Here is a 9,350-nt window from a genome sequence, read left to right on the forward strand (position 1 = left end):
GCTCCTCCAGCCTATAGCCGCTGAGATACCAGCCCATTGGGGCGTGGTCTCTCTCCCTTTAAAAAAGCGGCCATTTCCCTCTCCTCTCTCTCTTCACTTCCTGCTCTGCTGGCGACTAGACTCCCTTCCTGGTTGCGCATAGGGCTGACTGTGATCTGTAAGTTTTTTTCCCTTTTAAATAAATATCACCCTATTAATCATAATTCCAAACTGCTGTGGCATTGTTTGTGACTTACGCCTTCAATGTCTTGTTCTCTCCATCTGTGGTCATTTAATGTTTTGTTGGGTATAGTAGTCTGGGCTAGTATCTGTCATCTCTTATAGTCAGCAAGGCATCTTTCCAGGCCCCTCTGACTTTTAGAGTCTTTGTTGAGAAATCAGGTGTAATTTTGATAGGTCTGTATTTATGCTACTTGGCCTTTTCCCCTTGTAATTTTTAATATTCTTTCCTTTTTCTGTACATAGGGTTTTGATAATTTTGTGGCAGGGGACTTTCTTTTTGGTCCAGTCTATTTAGTGTTCTTTTTGTAGATTTATAGATTTCTCTTTCTTTAGGTTAAGGAAAATTTCTTCTATTATTTTATTGAAAATATTTTCTGGACCTTTGATCTGGGAGTCCTCTTCTGTTCCTAATAGTCTTAGGTTTGGTCTTTTCATAGTACCCCATGTTTCCTGGATGTTTTGTGTTAGGAACTGTCTTAGGGTTTCTATTGCTGTGAAGAGACATCATGACAACTCTTATAAAGGAAAGCATTTAATTGTGGTGACTTGCTTACTATTTGAGGTTTAGTCCATTATCATCATGGTGGGAAGCAAGACAGCGTGCAGACAGACGTGATGCTAGAGAAGGAGCTGAGAGTTCTTACATCTTCACTCAGAAGCAACAGGATTGGTCTGAGACACTGGACATTACTTGAGCATATATGAGACTTCAAAGCCCACTGCCTCTACCAAGGCCATACCTTCTCCAACAAAGCCACACCTCCTAATAGTGCCTCTCCCTTTGGGGGCCATTTTCTTTAAACCACAGCAGGAACATTTTAGATTTAACATTTTCTTTGACCACTGTATGTCATGTGCCAGCTCAGCAGGACTCTCTGTTACAATTGTATCAATTTCTTCTATCATATTTTCTATGCCCAAGATTCTCACTTCCATCTCTTGTATTCTGTTGGTGATGCTTGTGTCTGTACTTTCTGTTTGCTTACCTAGAATTTTTATCTCTAGTATCAAATCAGCTTGTTTTCTTTATTGCTTCCATTTTCATTTTCAGGTCTTGAATGGTTTTATTCATTTCCTTCACCTGTTTATTTATATTTTCCTGGATTTCTTTAAGAGATTTATTAATTTCCTCTTTAAGAGCCTCTAATGTCTTCATAAGATTGGGTCATCATCTTGTACTTCAGCTGTGTTAAAATATCCAGCACTTGCTATGGTAGGATAGCTGGGCTCTGATGGTATCATAGTACCATAGCTGTTGTTGTGTTCTTACACTGGCCTTTAGTCATTTGGGTTTGAGGCTGTTATATGTTCATGTGCTGATTTTTGAGTTTATTTTGTTAGATGAATGTTTTTTCCCTTTGGTCTCTGTTTCCTCTTTGGCCTTCTGGTCTGAGTGGACTGGTGTTCTGGTGACCAGGGAGTCTTCCTGTCCAGTAGCGGTATCTCCACTGAGATTTTTGCCTCCTGTGTGACCTCTGGTGTTTCGGGTGCCAATGTTGCCTCTAGGGTTCCATGTACCTGTGGTACCTCTGGGATTCTGGGTGCTGACTTGGTCTCTGGTATCCCTAGGACTGGTATGGCCTCCAGTAAAGCAGAAATCTTCGCCTAAGGTGTGGACTGGAATATGGAGCTGTTGGGTGGGCTAAAGCATGTTAATGGGTGGTGGGTGGTTGTCTTACGCGACATCTTCTGCTGAAGGTGTGGTCCAGAACATGGAGCCCAGGGGAGGATGATTTATTTATTTTAAAGAGAAGATATGAATCAGATGAGGAAACGATGGTTTGCCTTTAAAACTTGAAATTCTTGGGATTGACTTTATTCATTTTTAAGAAAATGAAGCTAGCGAGATCTTATCTCAAAAATGTTACATTGATCAAATATGTAAGCAAAGGCTAGAAAGTTGTGATGGTGTTCTACTTTGCATTCTGTTGCTATGATTAAACACCACGACCAACAGAAACTTGGGTTAGAAAGGGTTTATTAAGCTTATACTTCCGGGTCACAATTTATCACTGAAAGATATCAAAGCCCAAACTTGGAGGCATGAACTTGGATAAAATAACAATAGAATAACAGTGTTTGCTGCCTTGCTCATGGCTTAGCTAGCCTTCTTATATTGTCTAGAACCACCTGCCTAGGGATAATACTGTCCATAGTGGACAGGGTTCTCCTTTATCAATTATAAGACACTTTGCACCAAGCTTTTCTTTTGGGCCACCAACCAGCTCCCAAATCATGACACAGAGACTAAATTAATTTTGAATGTTCAGTCAAGCTTTAGGCATGTTTCTGGCTAGCATAAACAAAAGTAACAAACCTTTACATAGTTAAAGTAATATTCTGAAGCATAAACAAATATAACACAGCTTAGTCCAGTTAAAATAATATTCCACAACAATACTTCCTAGTTTGGTTTCCAGTACTCATGTCAGACAGCTTACTATTGCCTTTAACTCTGGTTCTGGGAGGATCTGATGCCTCTTGCTTCCTTCAGCATCTGCACTCATGTGTACAACATGCCCCATCTTCTCTCTCTCTCTCTCTCTCTCTCTCTCTCTCTCTCTCTCTCTCTCTCTCTCTTCAACACACACACACACACACACACACACACACACAGATAGATTTACCCAGATACACATACACATGTGCACCCCCATATACATTTTAACCTGTTTGCTATTTTATCATGTCTATAGGCTAATATGATATAGACAGTTCCTCATATGAGGCTCTCAGATGACTTAAGGCTCTGTCAAATGGACCATTAGAAGTAACTAGGACAGTTGTAAGTAAAAAATTAGAAATATTAGAGACTTTTATATAATTTTTGGGAATTTGTTCTTCTAACGTGTCTTAGTCACTATTCCATTGCTGAGAAGAGACACCATGACCAAGGCAACTCTTATAAAAAATGCACTTAATTGGGGGCTTGCTTACAGTTTCAGAGGCTTAGTGCCTTATCATCATGGAAGGGACCATGGCCACAGAAAGGAAGGTGGCAGGTTGCATGGCAGCAGGAAGGTGAAGAAGTGTGGGAGCTATATCCTGATATGCAGGCAAAGAGAGAGGGCAACACTGTGTCTGGCAAGGACTTTTGAAACCTCAATGCTTACCCCCATTGACACACTTCTTCCAACAAGGCCATGCTTCCTAATCCTTCTAATTCTATCAAAGAGTTCCACTCCCTAGTGACTAAGCATTCAAATATATGAGTCTATGGGGGCCATTCTTATTCAAAACACCACATTTTACTTTCTATAGTCTCCGTAGGCTTGTAGTCATGTCATAATGCAAAGATGTATTCTGTCCAACTTCGTTCAACTAAGTTCCCATAGTCTATTATGGTCTCAACACTGTTTAAAAATCCCAAGTTCAAAGTCTTTGAAACTCATTGCAATTTTTCAACTGTAACCCCCTGTAAAACAAAAAAGCAGATAACAGACTTTCAACACATGATGGCACAGAATATACATTACCATTTCAAAGGTGAATAAAGGGGGCATAATGAGGAAATACTGGACCAAAACAAGACCCCAAACCAGCAGGGTAAGTACCAAATTCTGGATCTCCATGTTCAGTGTCAAAACGCTCTTTAGAATTCCATCTTCTTCCAGCTTTGTTGACTGCAACACACTTCTCTCTCGAGCTGGCTCCACACCTGGTCTGCTGCTCTCCTTAGCAGATATTCTATGACTCTGGCATCTCCAACACAATTCAAACCTTGCCTTCACAGCTTCGTGAAATGACCTCTCTGGACCTCCTGACATAAGCCTGGCCTCTGGAGCTTTCCTTAGCCGTGGAGGGAGATTCGATAACCCCTTTCTTATACCCTTAACTCTAAAATCAGAGCCATGTTGTTGTGACTGACCTGACATTGCTGGGACTGGAACTTGTCTCCCTCTCTCTATTACATTTGCCACAGTTCTCTGTTGCTGATGGTTTCCCTACCAGTTTCAGATTTCTTTTAATTTCTTTTCATAAACTGGAAGTTTAGTTGAGTAGGTCCTTGCTCTGAGGTTGCCACACCCTTTATCCCATTTAACATCAGACTTTTCTTTAAACTTTCTATCTCCTTGAGTGCTGGATTTAGCTCCATTATGCTTCCTGGTACTCCCTTTTACCTCAAATTGTACATTTTGTATTTCTCTTTGTCCATCTTGTTTCTTTCCATTATGGATCTAAATAAGAATGATTACTAATAACTCCATGACACTAGGCTGTTTTGAAATCTCCCCTGCCAGTTTCATTAATTCAAAACTGTTCAGATTAGCCTCAGAAAGATTTTTAGGACAAGGACAAAAAGCAGCCACATTCATGCCACAATATCACAAGAATGGTCTCTAGGCCATTTACTAATATTCTTCCCCTCTGAAGCTTCTTGAACTGGACCCCCACAGCTCAAATTGCCCTCAGCATTGTTTTCCATGATCCTACTAGTATGGCCCATTAAGCCCTGCTTAAAGCATCTAACCACTTTTCTTGTTTAAAATCCCAAACTCTTTCATATTCATTCATATGGTCAGGCTTTTCTCAGCAATTCTCCAGTCCCTAGTACCAGCTTCAGTTTTAGTCACTGTTCTCTTGCTGTGAAAAGACACCATGTAAGGCATTTAACTGGGGAGCTTGCTTATAGTTTCAGAGAGTTACCATTATCATGGAAGAGAGCATGGAGACACAGAGGCAGTGGCTGAAGCAGTAACTGAGAGGCACATCCTGATCCCTAGGCAGAGAGAGGGAAATCAAGACATGTTTCCCCTGGTGTGGGCTTTTGAAACTCAAAGCCCATTCCCCTGTGACATACTTCCTCCAACAAGGCCACACCTAGTAATCCTTCTTAAATAGTGCCACTCCCTGATGACTAAGCATTTAAATATATGAGCTTTTGGAGGCAATTCTTATTCAAAACACCACATAAGAGATAGAGTCGGGCTTTCTAGACTACAAAGAAAATGCAGAAGTCATGAAGAAAAAATGATAGTTATGCCTAGATCCAAAAACTATCTAGGAGTCCTAGTACTATAGGTAAAAGCAAAGAGCCTTTATTCTTATTCAAGTTCAAACTTGGACTCTCTGTGTGTCCAATGTATTTGCATGATCAGAGAGCCCTGAGCTCAGTTGGGTTGAGTTTTTATAATAGCAAAGGTTGGGGTGAGGGATTTCTAAGGTTCAGGACCCCTGATTGGCTGACATTTGTTTAGGGATGTCCTGGTGAAAAGCAATGGGTGTGTTTTGACAGGTGATCCTATCTACAATGTTTGGAATATTAGGAATTTCCTCTGGATGGCCTGTTTTTGGTTGATGCCTGGGTGGTCTCTGTTGTGGGCTTTCTTGGAACCAGGTATTGCCTTAGGGTAAACTACTGAGATTTGGGCCTCTGTTGAGCTTGTCATGGCTGAGTCCTACAGATAGATTTGATTGCATGAAAATTTAAAGTTTATAATGGCAGAGACAGGGAATAGTAAAGAAGTTAGCCAGGCTGTGATGGCGCAAGCCTTTAATCCCAGCATTTGGGAGACAGAGGCAGGCGGATCTCCGTGAGTTTGAGGCCACCAGCCTGGTCTACAAGAACTAGTTCTAGGACAGCCAGGACTGTTACATAGAGAAACCCTGTCTTGAAAAACAAAACAGAGAGAGAGAGAGAGAGAGAGAGAGAGAGAGAGAGAGAGAGAGAGAGAGAGAATATTAATGGAGTTAAACTAAATTTAACAAAAGATAAATATTCTTTGTAAGGCATACCTCTATACCATCAACACACATAGATGATATTCTTTATATATATTAATTACCTTCTGGGCTAGAGAGATGGCTCAATGGTTAAGAGTGTGTACTGTTTTTCTTCCAGATGGTTCAAATTCAGTTCCCATTACTGAACTCTCTACTTAGATCAAGCTGGCCTTGAGTTCACAGAGATCTGCTTTCCTCTGCCACCCGAATGCTAGTGCTGGAATTAAAGGTGTGTGCCACCATGCCTGACAAAAACAAGCTTTTTTAAAAGAATTATCTTCTGATAAAAGACAGTCAAGTCACTAGATGTGAGAAAGAGATATTAAAGAAGCTCCTGTTTGAGGCAGTGTCTTTCCCTCTCACTCACTTGGCCTCAAACTCATTGCGTATCCCAGACTGGCCTTTGAGATGGAATCTGTAGACCCAGGCTAGTCTAATAGATTCACCCACCTCTGACTCCTGAGCTGGGATTAAAGGTGTTCACCACTGAGCCAGGCTTCCTATGCTTGTTTTGGTGTGAATATTGTGGTCTGTAAAACAGATGTGAAAGTCTCAAAGCAGGGTGTCACTGTGTGTTATGTTACCTAGTTGGCAAGGATTGAATTTTGTCTTATTTTTTTTTTGCAGTGCCTGTTTCCTTTGGCATAATTGAGTCAATTTGAGAAGACAGGGCATTGAAGAGACAGTTTAAAAATTTTTTTCTTAATCCAAAATTTTTCATGGGTAAAAATCAAGATAAATATTTACCACCCAGGTATTTTGTTTGTTTGAATTGTGAAATTACAGAAAAGGATTTCCAGTGTTAGGGCTTTTATCTTAGTGAGTTTTCATTCCATTCTAATTTCCCATTTTATTTATTTATTTATTATTATTATTTTTGTTTTGTTTTGTTTTTTCGAGACTGGGTTTCTCTGTAGCTTTGGTGCCCATCCTGGAACTAGCTCTTGTAGGTAGGGAGGTAAGTCTGGGTGTAGTGGAACACTCCTTTAATTCCAACATTTGGAAGGCAGAGGCAGGTGAAATCTGTTCAGTTTGAAACCAGCCTAGTCTCCATAGGAAGTTTCAGACCATTCAGAGCTGCATGGTGAGACCGAAATCTCAAAAGAAAAAAAGGTTAAGAGACGAAGGCTGGGGATGCCTAACATATTTAAATTATTATGCTAACGAGTGCGACGTGAACGTTACTTTGTGATTCTGGGGAAATAGTGATCAGGGAAGAGTTCATGACAAAGAGGAGGCTTAAAGACCGGCCTGGTTTGCGGGACGGCAATGGAGTGGGGGAGGGGTGGCGGGCAAGGACCTGAATGATGGTACCCCGACCGCTACAGCTTCAGGGCCGGCCAAATCAGGCGATCGCCCCCTCTTGGCAGAGTGCGGCCCTGCCCGAGTAGCGTCTCCAGGGAACGTCTGGCCCGAGGTACGCAGGCGCGATGAGTGGACTAGGGAGCTAAGAGAAGGTGCGCATGCGTGTAGCCCTATGGAGGAGGTGGCTGCTTCGTCGTCGTGACTGGAGGCCGAATGCTAAGCTGTGTGGGGCACGGATGAGACCCAGCTGTTAGTCGGTAGGCATAGGTAGGACGGCTGCCTTGCGGGGAGCCGTGGGCTGGAAGGCAGAGGCTCTGGGCGCAGGTCCCGAGCCGTCCCTCTGAGGTCGCGGTCGACTATTGTATGTGTCGCAGCGGCTGCGCACAAAATGGCGGCGGCGGGGGCAGGCAGAGCGGAGGGACCCCTGGGTGGGCCTGGGCCGCAGTCCGTTCCCCTCGCCACTCACCGACCGCGCCGTCGCGCCGCAGTGCCGCTGGGCGCAGCCGCCATATGCCGCCGTCCTACGGAGGAGCGGGCGGCGCCCTCGGGGAGGTCCGGACGCCCCTTCCTCTGCGCCGCGATTCTGCCGATCCTCCCGCCTGACAGCGAGCCGGTCGGGGCGGCCGCCGCGCTCGGGCGCCTTTCGGAGCCCCTGTGGGCCGCGTGCTCCCTTAGCCGTGCTGGAACGGCGTCCTTGAGGGGGGCTGGGGTGGGGGCGTGCGGTGTTGCGGACCAAGCGCCCCAGTGAGCAGTACAGCCGAGAATGTCGGCTCTAGGATGTCGTAAATGGCGGTGACACTTCCACATTCTTAAGAGGAGTCGTGAACACCGCACCTCAGGGATAACTGCCAGTGTTGGTGTGGTTTCCAGACTTGGGCCTGTTTTGTTCCAAGAGAAGATGTCTATACTACTGACTCTCATCCCCGAGGATGTTTCAGACATCCTTGTTGTTTGAAGTAATTGCCTATGAGGGAGTCTCAGTATTACAAAATCTTTGAGCTAGACAATGATTGTAGCCTTGAGCTATTTAGTATTAAAATACTAAATAAATTCCCAAACCCTTTGGCAGTTTGGGAATTCTGAAAGGAATACTCAGTGTGAAAAGTTCTAAAGAAAAAAAAAAGCTTGTCACCGGGATCCATCTAACCATGCGAATTCATCTTTCCTAAATCAGTTTTAAAACTGTGCACGCGTGCGCGCGTACACACACACACACACACACACACACACACACACACACACACACACACACACAATCTCCACCCCATTCCCGTCGTTGTGTTTGAAGGGCTAACTCGTTTTTCAAGGAAGTTGTGTTTACTGCTTCGGTTTACAAGTTTAAATGATAAACTGGAAAAAGATTTCAACAAAAGATATAAGGACGTTGACACAGAAAAAAAAACTTGTTTATTACATTCTTCTAAATGTTGTTAATGATTATACAATTCAGATTTAATGGGCATATATTGCATTCTGCTTTATAAAATCTGACTTTTATATTCCCATATTCTGTAATGTGTACTTTCAGATATGTGGAATCCAAAATGTAATACACTATAATATGCTAGGCCATTCCCTGCCTTGTTATTTGTGTTGAAACCAGTGGGTAAAGATAAAACAGCTGAAAGAAATCACAAGTCTTCTTCCTTTTGATAAACTGTTTCAAAATGTATTCATTTGACACGCATATATTACTTTGTATACTAATTTTATTTTAGTTTTTGCATTTGTTGTGGCGTGTGCTTAAAAAAGGTTTTCACAGTCACCTCTTTCAGGATGTCTTAAGAGTTTTCTAAGGATATTTTTGACATTTTAATTTTTTTTTTTGGTTTTTCGAGACAGGGTTTTGACATTTTAATTTTTATGTAATAGACAAAAATGACGAGTTTAATGTACAGAGAATAGGCCTTGGAACCAGAAGTTATGTATTCGAATCGGTTATTTTCTTACTGTTATTTGTGAGACATTAATTGCTTTAGTTTTTCTGAACTTTGTTTTCTTTCTTTTTTTTTTTTTTTTTTTTTTGGTTTTTTTTTTTTGAGACAGGGTTTCTCTGTGGCTTTAGAGCCTGTCCTGGAACTAGCTCTGTAGACCAGGCT

General features: G+C 42.4%; 1 protein-coding gene across 8 annotated transcripts in view; it reads left to right on the top strand.

The window, feature by feature from the left end:
* The window catches only part of Znf638 (zinc finger protein 638), a 142,326-nt gene that overhangs the window by 56,472 nt on the left and 76,504 nt on the right, over positions 1 to 9,350 (top strand). The window contains exon 1 of one of the 8 annotated variants that reach the window (XM_013354700.2): positions 7,343 to 7,508. The exons of 6 other annotated variants lie outside the window; for them this stretch is intronic. The gene's annotated coding sequence lies outside the window, so the exon portion shown is untranslated. Of the gene's footprint in view, positions 1 to 7,342; positions 7,519 to 9,350 lie in introns of those variants that run through there. One more of the 8 variants, XM_013354701.2, reaches the window with a different exon arrangement.

Source organism: Microtus ochrogaster, unplaced genomic scaffold, assembly GCF_000317375.1.
Source record: "Microtus ochrogaster isolate Prairie Vole_2 unplaced genomic scaffold, MicOch1.0 UNK62, whole genome shotgun sequence".
Taxonomy (NCBI): Eukaryota; Metazoa; Chordata; class Mammalia; order Rodentia; family Cricetidae; genus Microtus; species Microtus ochrogaster.